General features: G+C 52.5%; 2 protein-coding genes and 1 pseudogene across 2 annotated transcripts in view; 1 reads left to right on the plus strand and 2 right to left on the minus strand.

Annotated features, from left to right (window-relative positions):
* Window positions 1-22907, minus strand: part of LOC110469778 (uncharacterized) — a gene marked incomplete at its 5' end in the record, with an annotated part of 706345 nt that overhangs the window by 256902 nt on the left and 426536 nt on the right. The window lies entirely within an intron of this gene.
* LOC144248772 (uncharacterized) overlaps window positions 1-22907 on the plus strand; it is a 157129-nt gene that overhangs the window by 86055 nt on the left and 48167 nt on the right. The window lies entirely within an intron of this gene.
* On the minus strand, window positions 1419-2183 carry LOC144248752 (olfactory receptor 14C36-like; annotated as a pseudogene).

Genomic DNA, 22907 nt, shown 5'->3' on the forward strand with positions numbered 1-22907 from the left:
GAGGACAGAAGCTTCCCCCATGGTACTCTGCAGCACTGTGTTAATTTGTCCCAGATCTGTCCTCCAAATTGGCCTGTTGGCCTTTCCTAACCTTTTTACCCTCATATGTTCATGTTCTAGCAAGTTCTCCCTTCCCTGTCTTCTCATTGCTTTATGTCCCCGCCTATCCACCCTGGCATTCCCTATTAGTCCCTTTTCCTGTGTACCACCCCTAAACCCTGACATCCCTGATGCTCTCCTCAACCCCCTCTGTTCCTGTATTTATACCCTAAACCCTCTTTTGTCTTTAACCCCCAGACCCCTTGACCGCCAGATAAACCCTCGCTGGAGCTCCATGCCTGGACCCTCCCGTGTCGTCACTGCCGAGCAGCTCCGTGTGTGTGTGTGTGTGTGTGTGTGTGTGTGTGTGTGTGTGTGTGCTGGGCTCCCGTGGCTCCTACCCGTGAGCACAAAACACTCCCAGGGAAAGTTGTGCCCGCCACCACCACAGACTGACAGTGTCCCTTGGGACCAAGAGGCCTTTGTGACACTCTGGGAGCAAGGAGAGCATTGCTGACCTGCCAGACATCATGGAACCAAGGATCCACTGTGACACTGCAGGGCCTTGGGGGACCACGGTGACATTGTGCCACTGCAGGGCCCAAGGATCCAAGAGACCTTGTGACACCAAGAGGTCCCATGGAATCAAAGGGACATTGTGACACTGGGAGGCCTCATGGAATCATGGAGACCATTGGGACACTCTGGGGCCTCATGGAACCCTGGGGACACCAAGTTGTCTGGGAGTGTTGGTCTGCTGGAGGGTAGGAGGGCTCTGCACAGGGCCCTGGCCAGGCTGGATCCAGGGCCCAAATCCAACAAGGTGAGGTTTAACAAGTCCAAGTGCCGGGTCCTGCACTTTGGCCACAACAACCCCTGCAGTGCTACAGGCTGGGGACAGAGGGGCTGGACAGCAGCCAGGCAGAAAGGGACCTGCAGGGACTGATGGACAGCAGGCTGGACATGAGCCAGCAGTGTGCCCAGGTGACCAAGAAGGCCAATGGCTCCTGGCCTGGATCAGGAATGGTGTGGCCAGCAGAAGCAGAGCTGCTGTGCCAGCACTGATCTGCCCCAGCTCTGCACACAGACAATGCTGCTGCAGCTCCAGAGAAGTCAACAAAAGCACATCTCTGCAGAAAACTCTGCTGAGAGATCCTTTAGTTCCTTTAAAGCCACTGAGATCGCAGCCCCTCATTGACACAGTCTGTGGGCACAAGGAAGGTGGAAAGAAGCAAAATGAGAAATGGCACATGGAATGGCTTTCCTTTGTGGACAAGATTAAGAAATAAAACAAAGAAAAAGAACCTCCAAAATGAAACCAATAAGAAGCATCACAGATTACTTTTATTACAGGTTATTTGCAGAAATTGGCCAGCAGTTTAATGTTCCTGAAACCTTCCTCTCATCAGTCTCCATAGTGCAGCCTTGAGCTCCTGGTTCCTCAGGCTGTAGATGAGGGGGTTCAGGGCTGGAGGCATCACTGAGTAAAGAACTGACAGGGCCAGATCCAGGGATGGGGAGGACATCGAGGGGGGCTTGAGATTGCCAAACGCTGCAGTGCTGAGGAACAAGGAGACCACAGACAGGTGAGGGAGGCAGGTGGAAAAGGCTTTGTGCCGCCCCTGCTCAGAGGGGATCTTCAGCACAGCCCTGAAGATCTGCACATAGGAGAAAACAATGAACACAAAACATCCGAGTCCTACACACACACTAACAGCAAGAAGCCCAAGTTCCCTGAGGTAGGAATTGGAGCAGGAGAGCTTGAGGATCTGGGGGATTTCACAGAAGAACTGGCCCAGGACATTGCCATGGCACAGGGGCAGGGAAAATGTATTGGCTGTGTGCAGCAGTGAATAGAGAAAGGCACTGGCCCAGGCAGCTGCTGCCATGTGGGCACAAGCTCTGCTGCCCAGGAAGGTCCCGTAGTGCAGGGGTTTGCAGATGGACATGTAGCGGTCATAGCACATGATGGTCAGGAGGAATTACTCTGCTGAGATGAAGAACATGAAGAACAAGACCTGTGCAGCACATCCTGTGTAGGAGATGTTTCTGGTGTCCCAGAGGGAATTGTGCATGGCTTTGGGGACAGTGGTGCAGATGGAGCCCAGGTCGCTGAGGGCCAGGTTGAGCAGGAAGAAGAACATGGGCGTGTGCAGGTGGTGGCCGCAGGCTACGGCGCTGATGATGAGGCCGTTGCCCAGGAGGGCAGCCAGGGAGATGCCCAGGAAGAGGCAGAAGTGCAGGAGCTGCAGCTGCCGCGTGTCTGCCAGTGCCAGCAGGAGGAAGTGGCTGATGGAGCTGCTGTTGGACATTTGCTGTGGCTGCACATGGGCACCTGTTCATGGAGAAAGGACAGGGACAAGTCAGGAGAGGATGCTTGGAGCCAAACCTGGGCCATTCCCTGCAGGCTGTCCTGCTGGGACTCACCCACCCTTGTTCCTGCTCTGGGAAAACCTTCACCCAGGTCCCTGCCTGAGCTCCAGTTGTGCTGGCTGAGTGTGCCAGGAGCAGGCAGGGCTGTGTGTGGGGGCACTCAAGGAGCCATCCCTGCCCTACTGCCGTGGGTTTGTGGCCATGTGGCAGAGGGACAAGGCTGGATATTCAGGAGTTGTCAGGGGAATTGCTCATACTGCAGAAGGGTTTGGTACCATCTGCACTACCATGTCTGGAGGACATGGACAGCAGGGAAAATATGTAGGGAATGTTTTTCCTACCCACACAACATTGCTGGCTCTCTGAGGTCAGAAATCCCCAATATTCCTGCTGCACTCAGAGTTTGGCACTGAGAGATGTGAGAGGCAAAGGATTCCTTGTGGCTGAGAGAAGGTGATGGGCTGGATGGGCTTGTTACCCCACCTGCAGAGGTGATGCTGCTGCTGCCCAGGGCTGAGGAGTGGCTGAAGGCCCTTTGGGAGGCTCCCAGCAGAGACACTGACCACCCAAAGTCACAGTTCTGGAGTCTCTGTAAATGTTCAAACATTCCTTTGATGATCCCTTCAACCCAGAATGTTCTGTGATTCTGGGATTACAATTCCTGTTTTGCTTCTCTCATCCCCCTGTTGTCTATAATCAAAACAGAAAAAAAGGATTTTTGCAATAGTGTTAGAGCAGTAAAGTAAAAACCAGACCTTTATTGAAAGCTTCCAGGTGTCCCAGCGGGGATGAGGAACATTCAAACTCTTATTTAAACAATTTATTATGGTTGATTAATTAGGATATTTAATAGGACCATCCAAGAAGAGATTCAGTTGCCCCAGTTACACACCCCTGGCTCAACCCATTGGAGTAGGTCCAAGGCTTCTTTGCCCAGCTTTTTGTTATCACTGCTCACATTCTAAAACCAAAATGCTTTTCTTGTACGTCCACTTCCTGATAGTAAGACAATCTAGTATTTTAAAAATGTATTTAGAAAATCAGCTTATTGTTCTTAAATCTGGGAGAAAGGTAAGGAAACGTACTACAGTTATTTAAGGATTATTATTATATTATCTCTATAATAGTTGTTAGAGTTAATTAAGAGTTTAATAGAGTTAGGTAAGAACTCTGGTTTTATAACAATTTCATAGTAAGTTCCAGAACTAAAAATATGTGAAAAATATATGAAAAGCAAAAATCTTTTTGTCACCGAACCAACTGTCCCATCCTGCTCCAAGCAGGAAATTGAAAACACTCTCAGGAAAGCTCCTGATCTTTACAGCAATCCCAGGCTTACCTTCTTTGGGAAGTGTCCTCCGGAGCTGTGCCCAGGCTGGTCTGGAGCTGGGAGCAGCCCTGCCCCAGCCAGCCCCTCTCAGCAGCAGCACCTGCCCTGCTCAGGGTGGCTCCTTCCCCCCACAGCTCCTGGCCAGCGCTGGGAGCAGCTCCAGGGCCGGCTGAGAGCTGTCCCTGGCAGGCAGCAGAGTCCCTGGCCCAGCACAGCGCCCTGGGCTGCAGGACCCTGCTCTGCAGGACAGCCCTGGGCACCCCTGGCTGCTCTGCACAGGAGATGAGCAGAGAATGCACTCACAGGCTCTGTGGGCATTGGCATGTTCCAGCTTTAGGAGATCTCTCCAGGAGCTGCAGCTGCATTGTCCTGCAGCCAGAGGTTCCTGTGCCAAGGGCTGGCAGTGATTCTGCCCCAGGCACTTCTCAGCCCCTTCCCAGCCCTGACTGATTGAAGCTCTCTGTGCCTCTGTGCTGTGCCCGGGCTGGCTGCAGGCCCCAGCCCTGCTGGGCTGGGAGAAGAGCTGCTCAGCAAGAGAAATGTGCTTTTGAAGCTCTGCTTGCTTACCAGGATCACCCTCTGTGCCAGGAGCCCGGCCCAGCTCAGCAGCACAGACACAGCACAAGGACTTTAATGAACCTCTGGGGCTTTGTGCTCAGCCCTGAACATCAGGCCCTGAGAGGGAGCTGCAGAAACCTCTGCAGAACTCCAAGTCGCAATCCAGCTCCAAAGTTTCTGGGACTTTTAATGGGTCCCACTGAGGGACACGACTGAGAAAGTGTCCCCAGGCCCCAGGCAGAGCAGAGAACTGGAGGCACTGATGCCAGGTGGGGACAAAGAAAAGCCAAGTCTTGGTTCCCTGGGCCACAGCAGGGTCTGTGCCACCAAGGGCTGTGAGGAGACACCTTGTCCTGAGGCCCTGGGGCCTCCTGGCACAGCCCCAGCCAGGCTGGGCACTGTCAGCCCCTGGTCCTGCCCTCAGCATCCCCCCCTAGCCCACATCCCAGTGGCCTCAAGGATCTGCTGGAAGGAGTCCCTGGGGAGCCTTGGTCAGGAATGGCCCTGGGGGCTCCTTCATGACTGCAGGTTTTTCAAAGGACTTTGGGTTTGGCTTTTGCCTTGGAGTCTCTGAGAGGTTTCTGCAATCATGGCCTCCAATTATCTGCTGTAATTAGTCCCTGGAGAGGCTTTGTCAGTAACAACACTCAGTGGGGCCCATTAATGCTTCAAGGTACTTCAGTTTTATTAAGGTACTTGGTGTTTGCCTTTTTATACAGACTCTGTGAGAGGTTTGTGCAATCATGGCCCCAATTATCTGCTTTAATGAGTCCCTTGAGAGCTTTGTACAGGCACTCACTAGGGCTCATTAATACTTTGAGATTCTTAGCTTTTGTAAGGTACTTTGGATTTTCCTTTCCACATTGACAGTTCTTTGTGCCATTTTGAGTCTCTGAGAGGTTTTTGTGCCATCCTGGCCTCCAGTTCTCTCCTCCAAGGACTCCATGAAGAGACTGTGGTATAGATGAACCTTTGTGGTTCCCATTAATGCTTTAGACCCCAACCACTTTGGGGTTTTCTTCTGACTTTGACTCTGGGAAAAGTTTTTGCAATCTCCTCTCAGGCCCTGAGGTTCCAGGGCTCAGCTCCAAATGCACCACGGGGCTCATTAGGATCAAGTATGTCCTGACAAACCACGGGTCTGCCTCAATTTCTCTCTGCTCTCGTGCAGCTTGTCATTAAGTTTCTGTAGTGATTTTGGGTCATCATTTTGAGATTTCTCGGCCAATGCTTCAATAGTTTGGTGGCTAATTACCAGTGCACTCACTAGAATATACTTACTATTTCCTGCTGTGACATAGGATTAGGAGAAAGGCAAAGTAGTCAAAAAATATTAAAAGGGTATAAATAAATTGTATTAACAATAACTAAAGAAAGAGTAATAAGAATTAGAACAAAACTTTCAGAACACTTCCTCTCTCCATACAACCTGACAATGTAAAGAGACAAAACCCAAAATTTTCAGTCAGTTTACCACCTCTAAAATAGTCTTTCTTCACTTCACTTAGGGAGAGAAGTACCTCTTGTTAATGTTATGAAGACTTCTCCACAAGAAAACTGTTATCTCATGGCTTTTCATTTCCGTGAATAACAGCTGACTGGAAAAATCTGCAGTCATGAAGTCCCTCCCATTTTTTCACAGCTTTTCCCACAGTTGTGTTTATGGGCCATGTCAGCTTATGGGGTATTAGTACAAACATGAGCTGTTTAAGAGCAAAGGTTCTCTTCATCTCTTTCTGAAATCATCATCTCTGGGAACAGAGATCTTCTCTCCCTGAGGACACAGGGTCTCATCACTCTGCTCTCCTTCTCTGTTCAAACTTCTCATGGGATCACAGCTACTTCAAGATTTGCTTACTTTAGCATGGAGGCCTTTGCTGAAACAAGTCATCTCCCCATACTTTTCAATGCATTATAGGGAAAAAGAGAGTCTGATGTATCCATGATATCCTTCTCCATAGCTTTAGCAGAGGATTCCAGCCCCAAGATCAAGGCATCTCCTCATCCCTCCCATCTGGGACTCAACTTCCTCTTCACTGACCTCGGTGTCTTCATGTTGCTCCTCTGTGTGCCTGCCCTGTGTCCTTTTCTCTCACTGGAGGGAGGATGGCAGCACTGGCAGAGTCAATATCTCCCGGGGCTGCAGATGGTTCCGTGAGCCCGGCTGGGCTCGGTAGCCAATTCTTGTTTTGGCCATGGTCCCTGGACATGAAGACCAGTTCTTTTCTATAGGAATGAAGGAACAGAGCCCCACTGCTTTTGGGGCAAATGAGAAGTGACCACAAGCGGCAAAGGCCAGACAGAGCTTCCAGATTTTGTTCTTAGAGATACCCTTGAATATAGGAAAGATTTTAGGCAGAGTGTCAGTTTTGGCAATGGGCATCTGAAAAGACAGATGGTTCTTTTCCATACAAAGGAAACAAAGGAGCCCCATTGCACCAGGAGTTGATGAGGGGCAGCCCTTGACATCCCAGCATCAGCCAGACCTGTCAGATGGCCACTGGAAGGCCAAGCCAGCCAGACCTGTTCCATGTTCCCTCGGTTCCATGTGGCCCCACAGTGTCCCAATGGTCCCCTGCTTCCAGGAGGCCCTGAGGTGTCACAATGCCCCTTTGGTGATCCCAGGCCCTGAAGGGTCAGAATGGTCTCCATGGTTCCATCTGCCCCACAGAGTCATAATGGTCTCTGGGCCCATGAAGCCCCGCGGTGTCACCATGGCCCCTTGGTTCCATGGGCTCCAGTGGTGCCACAATGATCCCCTTGGTTCCATGAGGTGCCCACAGTGTCACAGTGATCTCCATGGGAAGGAAAGAACCAAGCCCCAGTGTGGCAGGGGCAGCCACCAGAGACCAAAGCCATCCAGACTTGATGGTACGGGCAGATTTTGGCTGGGAGCAACCCTTGGATATAGGGAATTTTAGAGGTGGGATCCCAGTTTCAGATATGGACACCTGGAGGACAGTTTTTTCCATAGGAAGGAAAGCACAGAGCCCGAGTGTTTCAAAGGCAGAAGAAGAAAGGGGTGGCTCCTGGGAGGCTCAGCCAAACAGACCTGTTCTTCCTGGCATCATTTGTCATGGAGGAATCCTTGGATAGATGGAATTTGGGAGGAGGAATCTCAATTTTGACAACAGTCATCTTGAGATAAAGGACAGTTATTTCCACTGGAGGGAAAGCACCAAGCCCCAGTGTTTCAAAAGCAGATGAGAGGCAGCTCCCAGGAGGCCAAGGGCAGCCAGACCTGTCTGTCCTGGCAGCTTTCACTTGGGAGCAATCCTTGGATGTACAGAGTTTTGGAGGAGGAATCCCAATTTTGGCCATGGCCCATGGAGGAGAAGGAGAGTTCTCTCCCATAGGAAGGAAAGCCCAGAGCCCCAGGGCTTCAGGGCAGGTGAGAAGCAGCCCTCGACATGCCAAGGTGGTCAGGTGGTCTCCAGGAGGCCCAGCCAGCCAGACCTGGTCCGTGTTCCCTTGGTTTGGTGGTGATGCCTTGAGAGGCTGCCTAGAACAGAGCTAGGCAGTGTTAAAGGAATAAAGCAGGTATTCATTAAAAGGCCTTCAAGGGATACACCTTGGGCAGTACAAGAGCCTGGCCCTGGCTCCATCCTAAATGGAGTCCAGGTCACGAGTTTTCACTGGGGCAAACAGGGAGATTTGGTCTGGCAGGATGTGTAAAACAATCTCCTGTGATATCTACTTGTTCTCACACAGAGCACTTGGCTGCAGGGACACATTCCCATCGTTCCTGCCCAGGTTTCAGGATTCAAACACTGCTGTCCTTCCCAGGAGCTGTTCCTTCAGCTGCCTCGGGAGGCCTTTTGGCCTCTGGACCCACACTCTGGCTCCAATATTAGCACTGCTGGATCCAAACCCTTTATCTCTACCAACAGCAGTGATTTGAGGTGGATCTCCTTTTTTCCCCAATTGTTTTAAACACTGACAGTGTCAATACTTGTGCTACCCTGACATGGGTTTGAATAATGCAATGTTGTTCACTATTCTTTAAACAAATTACTTCATTTTCCCCTTGATAATCTGCATCAGTTCCTCCTCCCATGACATGAGCACTTTGCAAGGCCAAGCTCCAGTGAGCAGTTACCAAACCAAAGTGTCCTGGAGGAATTTGGATTCCTCTTCCTCTATTGTTAACTCTCCTTTGCTTCTGATTTATCCTAACTAATTCCAGTGCATGAAGGTCCAGCCCTGCAGCCTCTGGGCTGGCCCTGCCAGGGCCATCACACCCAGAACAATTTCCCAGGCAGTCCCAGTCTCACTGCCCAGGGCTGTATTTGCACACTGGGAGCAGCCGTGCACAGCCAGGGGGTTTCCATTTCCCCAGGGGCCATTGTTAAGGGCATGGAGCACATCTGGGAGATGGGTTCTCCATGGGGACAGGTTCCCAGCACTCATTATTTAACTGCTCTTTTAACAACCCATTCTCCGCCTCTTCCTCCTCGTCCTCCTTCTCTTCCTCCTCCTCTTCCTCCTGCTACTGGTCTTCTTCTTCCTCCTTATCCTCTTGCTCCTCCTTGTCCTCCTCCTCCATTTACTTGTCCTCCTACTCCCCCTCCTCCTCCTTGTCCTGCTCATCCTTATCCTCCTCCTCCTCCTCGTCCTCCTCCACATCCTCATTCTCATCCTCTTCCTCCTCCTATTCCTCCTCGTCCTGCTTGTCCTCCTCATCCTCATCCTTTTCCTCATCCTCATCCTCATCCTCGTCCTCCTCCTCCTCCTCCTCCTCCTCCTCCTTATCTTCCACATCCTTATCCTTCTCCTCCTCCTCCTCATCGTCCTCCTCATCATCCTCATTCTCATCCTCTTCCTCCTCCTCTTCCTCCTCCTCCTCCTCGTCCTCGTCCTCGTCCTTGTCCTCCTCCTCCTCGTCCTCCTCCTCATCCTCCACCTCCTCCTCCTCCTCCTCCTCCTCCTCCTCTGAGTGAGGTTCTCAGGATTCAATGACTCTAGGATTCCAGGAACCTGGAACTCTGGGATTCCATGGCTCTGTGACCCCATGGATGGATTCAGGACTGTCTCCAAGGCCACGAGGGAACATTGGTGCCAGCAGGAGGGGCTGCAGTGCAGGGGCACCAACAGCTGAGAGGCGACTGCAGCTGCTGTTGCTGCTGCTGCTGCTGCTGCTGCTTGTGGGGGTGCTGCTGGCAGGGGCAGGGCCCTGGTGTGGCTGAGCGTTGCCATCTCAGCCTGGGAGCTCCTGGGAGCTCAGGACAGAGCCAGGACTGACCCAGGCTGGCAATGCACTTGAGGACAGACACAGAGAATGGAAAGTGCCCATGGAGTGGTTCCGAGCAGGTCTGTGGGAAGGAGGAGGGAGGGAAGATGAATCCCCTGCCCAAGGCTGCCCAGGGAAGGCTTTGGGAGGGAAAGCAAGCCTTGACCTGACACTAAGTCCTTCAAGGGCTCAGATGCCCATGCTGGGCAGGATTTCATCGGGCTTTGTCTCACGACAGTAGCAGGGTCAGAAGTGGTGGGAGCAGCTGGAAAACAGGGCTGTGTATTCCCTTCCCCCAGCCCATTTGGGAACATCTGGGCGAGGTCTCTATTGTCTGCCTGCAGCCAGCTTGGGGGGCCCTTCCTCTCCTCCTCCTGCTTGGGGGACTGGGCTTGGTTTCTTCTGCCATCTGCAATGCTGAGCTTCTCTCTCCTCAAAGCTGGCTGCTCAGGTTTGTGTCCCTGTGTCTCACACCTTCCTCCTCTTCCTCCTCACCATGTGCTCATGGAGCCTCTTTGGGCAGCTGGACTGGAACTGGCAGCAGCAGGCGAGCCCTGAGGAGCACCTCTGGCCTCCAGCCTTTCTGCAGGGCTGGCCAGAGCCTTCCTGCCAGGGGCGAGCCTCTTTCCTCTCTCCTCCCGAGGCAATATAGTCTGGATCTTGGCTCTGTCCTCCTTTCTCTTTCAGGGAAGGATCAGCCATGGCTGAAGGGATTTTCCGTAGGTACCTGGTGTTGATGGACATTGTCAGCATCAACCAGCCTTCTGGAAAGAATGGGATTTCTCCTGAGGATGATAAAGGAATTGTCCAGATTATGAAGGAGCAGGAGGTGATCCTTTGGCAGCACCAGCTGCACTTGGAGAAGGAAATTGCAGACCTGGAAGCCAGACAGGAGTGTTTGGCATGGCCTTTGTGGGAACTGGAGGAAAGATCCAATGGCACACATGCACAGTGGTTTGCTTGGCTGTCCCTGCCACGTTCATGATCTGGAGGCAGCGTAGGAATGGAGCCAGAGGGGAGCACAGAGAAGAAAAACTGACCCGGGGCTTCTTGGGAAAGCCTGGAAAGGAGTGGCCTTCCTGACAAAGCCCTTGGGCTGCTCAGGGCCATTTGTATCTCCATGGGCAGAACTGGAGGATATCTTCCAGCATTTGTGGATAGATTTGTTGAATTACCTCTGTTCAAACACAAGGGAACTGGAGAGGGTTCTTTCAAAGTGTGACTCCTCCCTATTCCATCAGCAATAGTCTCACAGGATTTATGGGTCAGGAACATGTACTACACATGGCAGGGAAGCTGGGCAAGCAGTGAGTGCTGTACCAGCAGGGCCAGAACGGTGCAAGAGCCAGCACCAAACAGGCTGAGGCAGCCAGGCCAATCCCATCTTTCCAGGGCTCTGGGCTGAACACACAGCTTCAATAACGTCAGGTGTGCTCCCCACAGAACCTTCTGCAGAGCTCTGGGTGAGGACTGCCAGCTTTCCTCTTTATTTTGTATCAATGTTCTGATTTGAAAGCAAAACCATTGAGAGACTCTAAGTCCGAAATACAATTTATTGGGAAAAGAGAAAAAACCCAAAAATACGTGCAATACTACAAAAGGAAAACCACTGACAAAGTCAGAATACAACCTAACACCCCTCTGGCCAGCATGCTGGTGCAGTCCAAATTGGAGTGGCTGCAGTCCTCTTGGAATTGCAGATGTGGTTGCTGTGTCTTCTTGGAAACCTGTGGAAAGGCTGCCTCTCTGTCTAGAAAGTCCCGGTTTTATCCAGGTGGGAATGCCTAGCTCCTCCCCCCTGGCCGGAGCATCTCACAATTGGCTGATGTTATTCTGAGTCACGAGGTGTGTCCTTGATCACCTGTTGAACAGAACTGTCTCCTGGAGAGTGTCTCTGAGCCATGTGGCAAGACATTGATGGGCCATTAACAGGAGATAAGGAAAACTGCCCAGAGGCAGCTCCTACTCAGATGGTAATAAGAAACATCTTGGTGCTCCAATCTTGGACAATCAGAAAAGGAAATTTTTCTCTCGTTTTTCCCATCTTACCTATGCAGATGTGTTGGGAGGCCATCTCTCTGTTTGTGTAGGTGTTGAACCTGAGAAAGGCAGTCTGTAGTGTCAGATGGATACCTGAGGGCTGTGACATAAGCAGTAAGGGTGAACTGTCAATGTAAATCATTATAAGGAATGTAGTATGCTCCCTCTTAACATTAAAATTCAGTGCCACCAGTGGCTCCAGTGGGTTGTGGATTAGGCATGTGTCTTTACCAAAAATGTAATGCTTATTGTAATATTTTTCAATTGGAATTGGGTCCAAAAGCAGGAGGATCTTGGTGCGAAATTAGTATTCAGCCTAATCATTACAACTAATTATGAGTTTTATTGAATAGATGCACATGTACAAATGTGCCAGCAGTTAGACTCTTTGATGAGTAGGTTCGAGGCATTTTTTCATTTAGTCTGTAGTGTGAACTTCAGTGCCTGCAGACGTACATATTAAATTTCCCTCTTCCGTCACCACTTGATGATTATCGTCACTAGAATTAAATTCTTAGTGTAGTGAGGAGGTGGAAAATAGATAAGAAAGTCTGTTGGGTTTGCATGGGCAGGTTTTGGTAGGTGAAGTAATGGTTTCTGTAAGAAGCTGTTGGAAGCTCCCCCATGCCCACAGAGCAAATGCCAGCCGGCTCCAGGAGAGGCCCACTGGCCTGGGCCGGGCCCGTCAGGGATGTGCTGATGCCTCTGTTATTGCTGTGAATATGTAAACTCACTGAAGAAGGGAAAAGCAAGTGCAGCAAAGGAATTGTGTCCAGAAAGGAGCGAGGATGTGTGAGAGGAGCAGCCCTGCAGACAGCCAGGTCCCTGCAGGAGGGGCAGGAGGTGCTCCAGGCACGGGGATGCTGAGATTGCCCTGCAGCCCTGGGGCAGCCCTGGGGAGGCAGCTGAGCCCTGAGCACAGGGAGGGCACGGGGATGCTGAGATTGCCCTGCAGCCCTGCAGGAGCACATGCCCCAGCAGGAGGATGCCTGAGAGGAGGCTGTGAGCCCGTGCAAGGCCTGTGCTGGAACAGATTGCTGGCAGGGACCTGCAGACCTGTGGAGAGAGGAGCCCACCCCAGAGGAGGTTTCCTGGTTGGACGTGTGATCCTGGGGGGACCCGAGCTGGAGCAGGCTGTCCTTGAAGGACTGTGCTGTGTGGAAGAGTGATCCCCATTGGAACAGTTTGGGAAGAACTTGTCAGGAAAATTAATCCACAAACACCAGAGGTTTATGTCATTGTCACAGGCCCCCAGCTGGGTAATAATTAGCATTGACCCCATGATTCACAGAAGGCTGATCAACCTCTTCATTATATTATATATAATTATTAAGAAACCCATTGCTTTTATACAGTTATAATACACCTGGACCTAATTGGTCCACTAATCCAAACACCACCACCATTCGCTAATTAAAAAAACACCCTTTGGCAAACAAATCTCCATAACACATTCCACATGTTCACAACAGCAGGTGCAGCAAGTGAAGATAAGAATTGTTTCTCATTCTTTTCTCTGATCTTCTCACAGCCTGCCCCCAGGACAATGCCTGGGAAAGTTGTTTCTCTCTGTGGCCAGAGAGCTGCTGCCACAGGTTTATGTCCTAAACAGAGACAGAGGAGTCCTTTTATTTTATTCAAATAAAGGGAGAGGCCATGGGGCATTCTCTTGAGGTCTTTCCAATTTTTGGAGGACACAGTCTCCTTTTTATCCTAATTTCCCTTCTGTCTTTCCACACTGGATGAGGTACTTAAGTGGTACAGACTTCCTGATATGTCTGATACCAAAGATTCCCCTCTAATGTATGACACTCACTTTTAGATTTTAATTTTCATGGAATCTATGTTTTTTCCCCATCGTTTATTTAATCTTTCAATATCCAATTTCATTTATCAGTAAACCTACAGTTCGTTTCTTGTCTGAGATTGAGAGTCCAGATGTTTTCTATTGCCATCTGTGTAGCAGCTGCCTCTGGACTGTTTTCCTTATCTCCTGTGAATGGGCCCATCAATGTCTCCCCACATGGCTCAGAGATAACTCCCTCCAGAGCCATTTCTGTTTAACAGGGGATCAAGTGTTGAAGCATTTCTGAGACAGAGGTCATGATTTATGTTTGGAATGAGATTTGAGCTACTCCAGTCTGGGCCTCAGATTTGGGCCTTGTGAGGCCTTCCAGCCTCTGACACAGTTAGAAATTAAGAGTTTCTGGCGCAGTTAGAAATTGTATTAAGGTGTGATGGGGAGCACTGGGCTGTCTGGGTGTGAAGTAGTAGAGGTTTATAGTGTAAGTTTTCAGCCACCTTAAGACAAAGATAAACAACGTTAGCTTGCCAATCAGAGTGCCTTTGTAAATTGTAAACTATGTAGATGTGTATAAAAACTGCCATCTTCTCTCAAATAAGCGGAGAACGTGGCATTAATAATATTGGTTAGATGTGCGTTCTGTCTGCCAGCTTTCCCGTTTTTTGATGTCCCTGGCTTTTATCAAGGACCCACCGTGTTACTCAGAATGACATCAGCCCATGGTGAGATGCTCCACCCAGGGGGAAGAGCTAAACATTCCCACCTAGATATATCCTGGGATTTCTAGACAGAGAGGCAGCCTTCCCACAGCTTTCCAAGAGGACACAGCTGGGGTTTTCCACTGGACTGACTACACCTTTTATACAGGACCACTGCTCTCACAGAAACCAGGTTTGGCTGCCTTCTGGCAGAGAAGCCCTTTTGGGGCACGGGTTTCTGGAGATGGGCACTGGTGCAGCCAGGGCTCGGGGGAACTCTGCTTGGGCGGGGACTGTGCCTCACCTGCTGCTGTCAGCGCTGCCCGGGCCCCAGGGCTCAGAGCAGCATTCCTGCCCTGGCCCACACGTTCCCGGTCTGTGTCCCACGGCTGTGCTTAGGATGGCCACCATGTGGGACGTGTCCCGAGGAGGCCGTGCCAGCTTCTGTGGAGGCCCCGTGCCCTTCCCGCCGCGGCTGCGTCGGCAGCTGCGGGGGCTCCTGCTGCTCTGAGCCCGCAGAGCAGGGCAGCGTTTGCTGATGGGCTGAGCCCTTCCTAAAGATCCTGTTGGGCTGTCTGACACACCTGGGGCAAGGCATTCCTTCCACCCTGGGCCACTCTGGGGGGCTGGGGGTGGCCCCAGGGCAGGTGGCAGTGCGTGCAAGGGCCCTTTGTGACACGGTACAGCATGGTCACCGTGGAATGGAACGGGACAGGAGATCCAAGGGCCCTTGGTGACACGGTGCAGCATGGTCACCGTGGAATGGAACGGGACAGGGGAGCCAAGGGCCGCTGGTGACACGGTGCAGCATGGTCACCATGGAATGGAATGGGACAGGGGATCCAAGGGCCCTTGGTGACACGCTCTGGCAGAGGTGTTGGCAGTGACGAGGCCACGCCAGAGTGCTCAGTGCACATGACGGGACAGGACGGGAGAGAGCGGTGCTGTGAGGAGCCCTCGCACAGCCACTCGTTCCTTGCTGACTCCGAGGCTTTCCCGAGGTGTTACTCCTGCAGGTGACCTCGTGGGCAGACCAGAGCACTTGGTGACCCCTGGCCTTCCCAAGGCATCCCTTCTGCAGCTGCCCTCGAGGGCAAACCATGGAATTTGATTAGCATGGTCCTTGACAAGGACTCCCCTGTCCTTTTGGCTGGAGCCCCCAGGACCAGAATGCAGGACTTGCTGTCCTGTAGCCTTGCCAAGACTTCACTCTTGCAGGTGCCCTCAAGGCACGACTGCAGCACTTGCTGACTCAGACCTTTTCCTTTACACCTTCTGCAAGCAGCCATGAATCCAGGCAGTGACGTAGAGCACAGACCTGCGAGCGTGCCCAAGCTGGCCTGGGGGAAGGAGGAGAAAGAAGGCCCTGGAGCTGCCCCAGCACAGCAGCCTGAAGAGATGGACCAGTTCCAGCCACCGTAGAAGGGTGAGTGGCAGAGCTGGGCCACAGGGCTGGTGCCTGCAGCCAGCTTGGCCCCCCCCCATCCCATCCCATCCCATCCCATCCCATCCCATCCCATCCCATCCCATCCCATCCCATCCCATCCCATCCCATCCCACCCCATCCCATCCCCTGGGGCCATGCCCATGGACAGGATGGAATAGGGGCCGGGCAGACACCCCACAGTCGTGCTCCGTGCCCTGGGCCGTCGCGGGGCTGTCCCTGCCTGGGCAGCGCAGGGCTGGGCTGTGTTCTCCGGCTTCTCCCGCAGCCCCTCAGCTCGGGCTGCGCTCACTCTTTGCCAGGTGCAGCCGTGCAGCGCACACGAGAGCAGGAACGCACCCGTGGCCGCTTCCGCAGAACAGCGCAGGTACCTGCAGCCATCCCCACCTGGGCTGGGCCTGCTGGCACTGCTCAGCCCAGCAGCACGCCTGCAGCACTCCATGGCTTCTTGCCCTTCTACAGCTCGTTTGCGAGCAGCGCCATGGGCCCTGGGCTCAGAGCATACTCAGAGCTCCTCGGACATGAGACCAGTGCCACCCTGCTGGATTTGCTTGTGCAGAGGGGTGTTTCCAGAGCAGAGCATGTAGGCAGCTGTGGCCAGGCTTCAATTCCCCCATAAGTCACATAGCTTCCCAAGCCACAGTGCTGGCCCCTGTGAGCCTTTGAGGCCATCACAGTGCGGTGGGAAGGGAAGCACTTCTCTGGGGACCCTGGGAACACTGCTCCCTCTGGCAGCTTTCCAAGTCTCCCTGTGCCTTCTCCAGGTGCCCGCCATGGTGAGGTACATCCACCAGTGGCTCACGGCCAATGATTCTGCAGAGCACAGGCTGGACAACGCCCTGCTGTATCTCACAGAAGCGCAGCCAAATGACGCAGTAATGACACTCCTGCGTGTGGCCCCATCCTGTGACAGGTACGGGGCCCACCTGCCCAGAGGGCTCAGGGCTCACCCCAACCCATCGCCCTGCACAGCCTGTGCCAGGTGTCTGACCCACAGAGAGTCCCAGGGCCCTCTGGCTGCTCCCTCTGCCAGCCCTGGCACGTCAGCCCCTGAGCCTGCTGCCATTCTCCCTCGCTGCCCCACAGGGGCCTGTCCCCACAGGGCTGGGCTGCCTGGCTGCTGCTGGAGAGGGGCAGTGGGCAGAGGCAGAGCCGTCGGTCAACCCAGGCCCCTAGAGATGCCCAGGCCATGGTGCTGTGTCTGAGATCCCCTGAGACAGAGCTCTAACCCCACAGAGCTGCCATGGCCATGTGGAAGACCATCATGTGCACGCCCTGGACTGCAGAGCTGGCACAGCAGATACTCCTGGATGTGCTGGGGAGCTGGCCAGAGCACAGCACGTGCACCTCCGATGGGGACAAAATGGGTGTCTTTGTCCTGACTGTGAGTTTCTGCCAGTGGCCTCTGCTGGCCCCAAGGTCACCTGTCCAGCAGCTCTCCATCCTCCTTCCCCCACTGCATCTCCCTGCCTCAGGAACTGGCCTGAAAGCTGGCCTAGGGACAGCTGCAGGGCCACCAGGCCCGCTGCTCCCCCTGTGTCTCTCTGGGCCTCTCCCTGCCACGCTCGGGCCCTGTCACACGGACCCCTCGGCACTGAGCACTGTATTGGGGGGCTTTGTCCTTTGCAGGCAACTGTGGTGATGTGGAAGATCCTCCAGGAGCCCTGTGTCCCAGATATAGTGATGGAGCATTTCCCACAGTTATTTGTGCATCTGCTCTTCCAAGTGTTCTTCAGCACCAAGGAGATGCCAGAGGCGGTTGATACTTTCTGGAAGGGATGCCAGGAAGAACACGGCCTTGCCACCAGCCCCAACAGGTGCTCCATCCCAGTCCTTCTGTCCCTGCCACACAGCCAGGGCAGGAGGCAGTGTTCCCAGTGTGATCTGGGCTTTGCTCTGCACTCAGGTTTGCAGTGAGGACCCTGAAGTCCCTGCTGTGCCGAATGGACTATGAGGATGTGGTGGTGTCAATGGAACGCAAGCGTGGCTGGGACACGCTGCTCTGTGCTGACACCCACATTTATGCCGTGGGTCTGCTGGCCAGGTGAGACCCCCTTCTCCCCATTGCTCCCGGCATTTGTGCTCTGTGTCTGGGGTATCCCACTCAGTCCCCATGGCTGTGGGCCAGAGGCACGAGGGACGGCCAAGCAGACTGGGAAAGGCTGGGAGAGGAGGGTGCCCAGTAGCAGCCACATCTCAAAGGGCCCAGGTCCCCCTGCAGGGTGGGGGGTAAAGACAAGAACTGCATCAGTCTGTCCTGGGAGGGGCTTCCCCCCCCAGCTCAGGGTCTTAGTGTTGTAGGAGCAGGCCCCCAGCAGGGTAATCATTATCAGTGACTCCATGTATTGCAGAAGTCTGATTAATAATAATCTTTATTAAGAAACCCATTGTTCTTTTAGATAGTTATGATATAGGTTGATTGAATTGGTTTTCTAGTCTAAACACTATCACCATTAGTTAATTAAGAAAGCACCCTTTGGTAGACAAATCTCCGTAACATATTCCACGTGTTCAAAATACCAGGTGCAGCATGTTAAGATAAGAATGTTTTTTCATTCTTTCCTCTGATCTTCTCAGACTTTCTCAGGTGATGCCTGGGAAAGTTGTCTGTTTCTCTCTGAGGCCAGAGAGCTGCTGCCACATCTTAGTGCCATTTTCTGCCTTCCAGGGAGATGCGCAATGAATCCATCTGCTTGTGCAAAAGCATCTCATGATGTCTCCTTGAGTTGCTCAGCAAAGAGATGCCATACTGGAACTTCCCTGCCCTGGCATTCCTTGTGGGGGTGAGTCTGAAGGCCGGCGCTGCCTCCCGGCTCTCTGCCCTCTCGTAGCCGCAGCTGCCTGGGATGGTGCCCACGCCCTGTGCTGCTGCCTGGTCCCCGCCCTGTGCGGTTCTGGGCTCCTGCCGGCCGGGTCCCCTGTCACTGCCCTGTGCCTTTCAGGTCCTGCATTGCCTGGACTTGGGTGCATGCAGTGACAGCATCATGGATCTCTTGTCGAGGCACTTGCTGAGTGAGCGCACAGAGATGCGCCGCCAGGTTCTGAGGGCCCTCCTCTTGCTCAGGGATAATCCCTCGCTGGTAAGGAGGGGCAGCAGCTGAAGCCGTGCAGGCAGCGTGGAGCTGGGGAACGCAGTCGCTGGAACTTGGCTGGGCTTCAGGCACTGGGGCAGCCGCTCCCAGCTCTCCTGCCTCCCACTTCAGCTGCCCGAGTGCTGCGGGACAGGCCTGTGGCCTCTGGGCCCTGTGGCAGCAGGGTGGCCTTTCACACACCTTTGCTCTGCACAGGCCAAAAGAATGTGGAGCCTGACCGAAAGCCTCGGGGAGCTCCTGCAGGAAAATAATAGTGATGTGGTCAGGATGGCCATTGTTCTACTTAGTGATTTGTTCCTGGATAATGACGCCCCAATACCCAGCCCCATCGCCCTGCAGCTGGCTAAGGTGCTCCTGCCACTCTTTGAACACGTAAGGCTCTGTGCCCTCAGCCACGGCCACTGGCTGCTGCCCAGACACTTGGTGCCCTGTGGAGATGCAGGCCTGCACCAATGTGGGCCAGAATCAGCTGATGCCAAGGTCTTGTTTCCTTCCTGTTCCACAGGATGATAGCCACATGCAGCAGCTCTCCATGTTTGTCTTTCGAACCTTGCTGTCTGCTGTAGCAGAAGAAGGAAAAAAGCCCCTGATGACACAAGTGTGTCAGAGCCTGCTGCCACTCTTCTTCCACTGCCATGAGGAGAATCAGTGTGTGGCAGAGGTGAGGACTCATGGGCTGCTGCTGTCCCCCTGGGAGGGGGCTCGGCTGCCTCCTGCCTTGGCGCCTGGCGGGCTGCAGCCTCCTCCTGGCCCTGGCACAGGCATGCTGAACCTGGGCTCTGGGCTGCGGGGACATTTCCATGTCTCTATTGCTCTCCAGGCTTCTCGGGAAACCCTGCTTTGTGTGGCCAAATTCCTGAACAGGAGAGATCTTGAAAAGTCTGTAAAGAAGGAGAAACTGTGGAGGTTCATTGAGATCCTGGTAAGGAGGGCCGGGAAGCCGCAGCCCCAGCCTGGAGCAGCCCCTGAGCGCGGTGCTCGGTGTGCGGGCTGGCAGCTGTGCCCCTGCCCGCTGCTGCAGCCCGAGGCCGCGCGGGCTCCACTCCAGGCTGTGATGTCAGTGTGACATCACAGACATGTCAGTGTGACATCACAGACAGCTGTCTGTGTGACATCACAGAGAGTTGTATGACATCATAGAGATGTTAATATGACATCACAGGAGGTTGTGTGACATCACAGAGATGTCAATGTGAAGTCACAGAGCTGATTGTGTGGCATCACAAAAAAGCCATTGACCTCACAAGGTCACTGTGATATCACAGACATGTCCGTGTGACCTCACAGCGCCATTATGACATCACAGAAATCTCAGTGTGATGTCACAGAGAGCTGTGAGACATCACAGGGGTGTCAGTGTGACATCACATAGAGCTGTGTGACATCACAGAAGTTTGTGTGACATCACAAAGATGTCCGTGTGACATCACAGAGAGCCTTGTGACATCAGAGTGAAGTCTGTGTGACATCACATAAATGTCTAGGTGACAACACAGCAGTTTGTGATACATCACATAGATGTCTGTGTGACATCACAAAAAGCTGTGTGACCTCACAGGGTCAGTGTGACTTCACAGATATCTCAGTGTGACATCACAGAGAGCTGTGTGACATCACAAAGATGTTAATGTGACATCACAGGAGGTTGTGTGACATCATGAAGATGTCAGTGTGACATCACTGAGATATCAATGTGAAGTGACAGAGTTGATTGTGTGACATCACAAAAAGCCATGTGACCTCACAAGGTCAGTGTGACATAACAGAGATGTCACTGTGACATCACAGAATGTCCATGTGACATCACAGGGAGCTGTGTGACGTCACTTACAGGTGCAAGTGATGTCACAGAGAGCTGTGTGACATCACAGAAATGTCTAGATTACAACACAGGAGGTTGTGTTACATCACAGAGATGTCTGTGTGACATCACAGAGAGCTGTGTGACATAACACAGATGTTATCGTGACATCACAGAGATGTCTGTGTGACATCACAATAAGCTCTGTGACCTCACAGGGTCAGTGTGACTTCACAGACATCTCAATGTGACATCACAGTGAGCTCTGTGACGTCACAGAAATGTCCATGTGACATCACAGTTATCTCTGTGACATCACAGAGATGCCTATGTGACATCTCAGAGAGCTGTGTGATGTCACAATGATGTCAGGGTGACATCATAGAGATGTCAGTGTGATGTCATAGTGAGCTCTCTGACATCATAGAGATGGCCATATGACATCACAGTGAGCGCTGTGACATCACAGAGATTTCCATGTGACATTGCAGAGAGCTGTGTGACATCACAGAGGTGTCACTGTGACATCACAGAGAGGTCTGTGTGACATCACAAAAAGCTGTGTGACCTCACTGTGGCTGTGTGACATCACAGGAGCTGTGTGACATCACAGAGATGTCTGTGTGACAGCAAAGGAAGGTTGTGTAATATCACCATGCTTATTTGAATGCTTTAACGTACTTTTAAATGTTTTCTATGTCTCCTAATGTTTACATATTTCTACTAGAATTCTCATGCACTGTTTATGTAAATAATAATTGTTGTACATTCTTCTTTATAAGAAGAGAGAATTGGTGGACTGTGAGTTTAACCTGTGAAGTTAGAGAAGTAGCAATTACATCCTCCAAATCACTGCCTCTTTAAAAAAATCAGATATTACATAAATCAAAAATAAAAGTTACTTCCTTTTACTCTTTTTAATTTTAAAATCAGTGCGTGAGTTATTTTGTGTCCTAGTGCAGCAGTGTGACATCACAGGGGCTGTGTGACATCTCAGGGCTGTGTGACATCACAGGGGCTGTGTGAGCTCACTGGGGAGGTCACTCTGCCCCATTCCCCTCCCAGTTCCCCCAGAGAAGTCCAACGCTGCTCGTGCACAGCGGGGTCCCCTGTCCCCCCGGGTCCCCCTGCCCCTGGCGCCGCAGCCTCCCCCAGATGACGTTCCACGAGATCGACCCCAGAGCCTGACACGGGGACGGGGGCTGGAGCCATCGGGGGTGGGACAGGGGGACAGGGACCCTCCAGCAGCATCCCCGTGTCCCCCAGGGCCAGAGCCTGGGCCAGGGCTCCTTCACCCTGTGACCAACGAGGGATTGAGAGCGCTGAAAAAATCCCCAGCAAAAACCAGATTTAATATTAAAGTGACAGCAGCACAAAGTTCCTTGGCAAGAGTCACTCTGCTCCTGACTGGACACTTCAGGCACAGCAAGGAAACAAAGCAACAACAAAACCAAACCAAATCCAGGCAATCAAACCAGAAATTAACTGAGAATCATCCCTGTGTGTGTGTGATACACATGGACAGTGAGGACAAGGATGGAGTGAATTCAGCCTCAAAGCTTTACTGGGCTCAAATTTAACAGGACTTAACATCCCTTAAGGTTAACTTCTACCTTTAATTTCACAATTTAGCAATAGAACAACACTTAACAGTATTTAACCTAACTAATTACCTATAACTTTGCAATTTAACAGAGGAATAACATTTAACAATATTCAACTTAGCTTATAACTTATATTAAACCTAACAACTTAGCAAAAGAAAAACTCTTAGAAGCATTTAATTTAGGTTATTCCTCATGACTTGAACTTATTACAGGACTGACTGGCTCAGCTATCCAAGGCACTCAGACCCCTCAGAGAGCAGCATTTCTGCCACATTTCCCTAGCACAGGCACTCCTGTGTGCACACAGACACAGAGAGTCAGTGCAAGGCACCTGTGAGAAATTCCCCTGAGGGCAGGGAAATGCTCCCTGGGGATGCTTTGGCATCTCCCCAGCAGGGAAGGGTTGAGCCTGGAGGAGTGGGGGGATCGGCCCAGGCTCCCTCGTTGTTGGGGATCCCCAAGTGCAGCAAACGGGAGAGTTCCCGGCTCGGAGAGGCCCCACTCAGAGGGAGTCGCTGGCCCAGGAGAGCTCCAAGGGCTCCTTTTGGAGCGCTGTTTGTAGGGCCCCAAGAGAGGGGCTGCAGTCCCAGCCATGTTTCACCCTGGCCGCACTTGGCATCAGCAGCTTTCTTTGGCAGTGTGAGAACAGGGATGTTGTGCCACCGAGGGAACACAAACAGTTCCCAGGGCTGCTCCTAAAGCAGCCAGGAGCTGGCTGGGCAGCAGCAGTGCCTGGAGCAGAGCGTGTTTGTGATGAGCTCCAGAGGAACTGAGCCCAGGGGCTGCTGGCCAAGGCCGAGGCCAGCGAGCATTTCTCATCTGGCAGGGCGGCCTGAGAAGGGGAGGGGGAATGCACCAGCACAGGAACCATGGAACCAAGGGACCATTGTG

The sequence above is a fragment of the Lonchura striata genome, unplaced genomic scaffold, assembly GCF_046129695.1.
Source record: "Lonchura striata isolate bLonStr1 unplaced genomic scaffold, bLonStr1.mat Scaffold_85, whole genome shotgun sequence".
NCBI classification, from domain to species: Eukaryota; Metazoa; Chordata; class Aves; order Passeriformes; family Estrildidae; genus Lonchura; species Lonchura striata.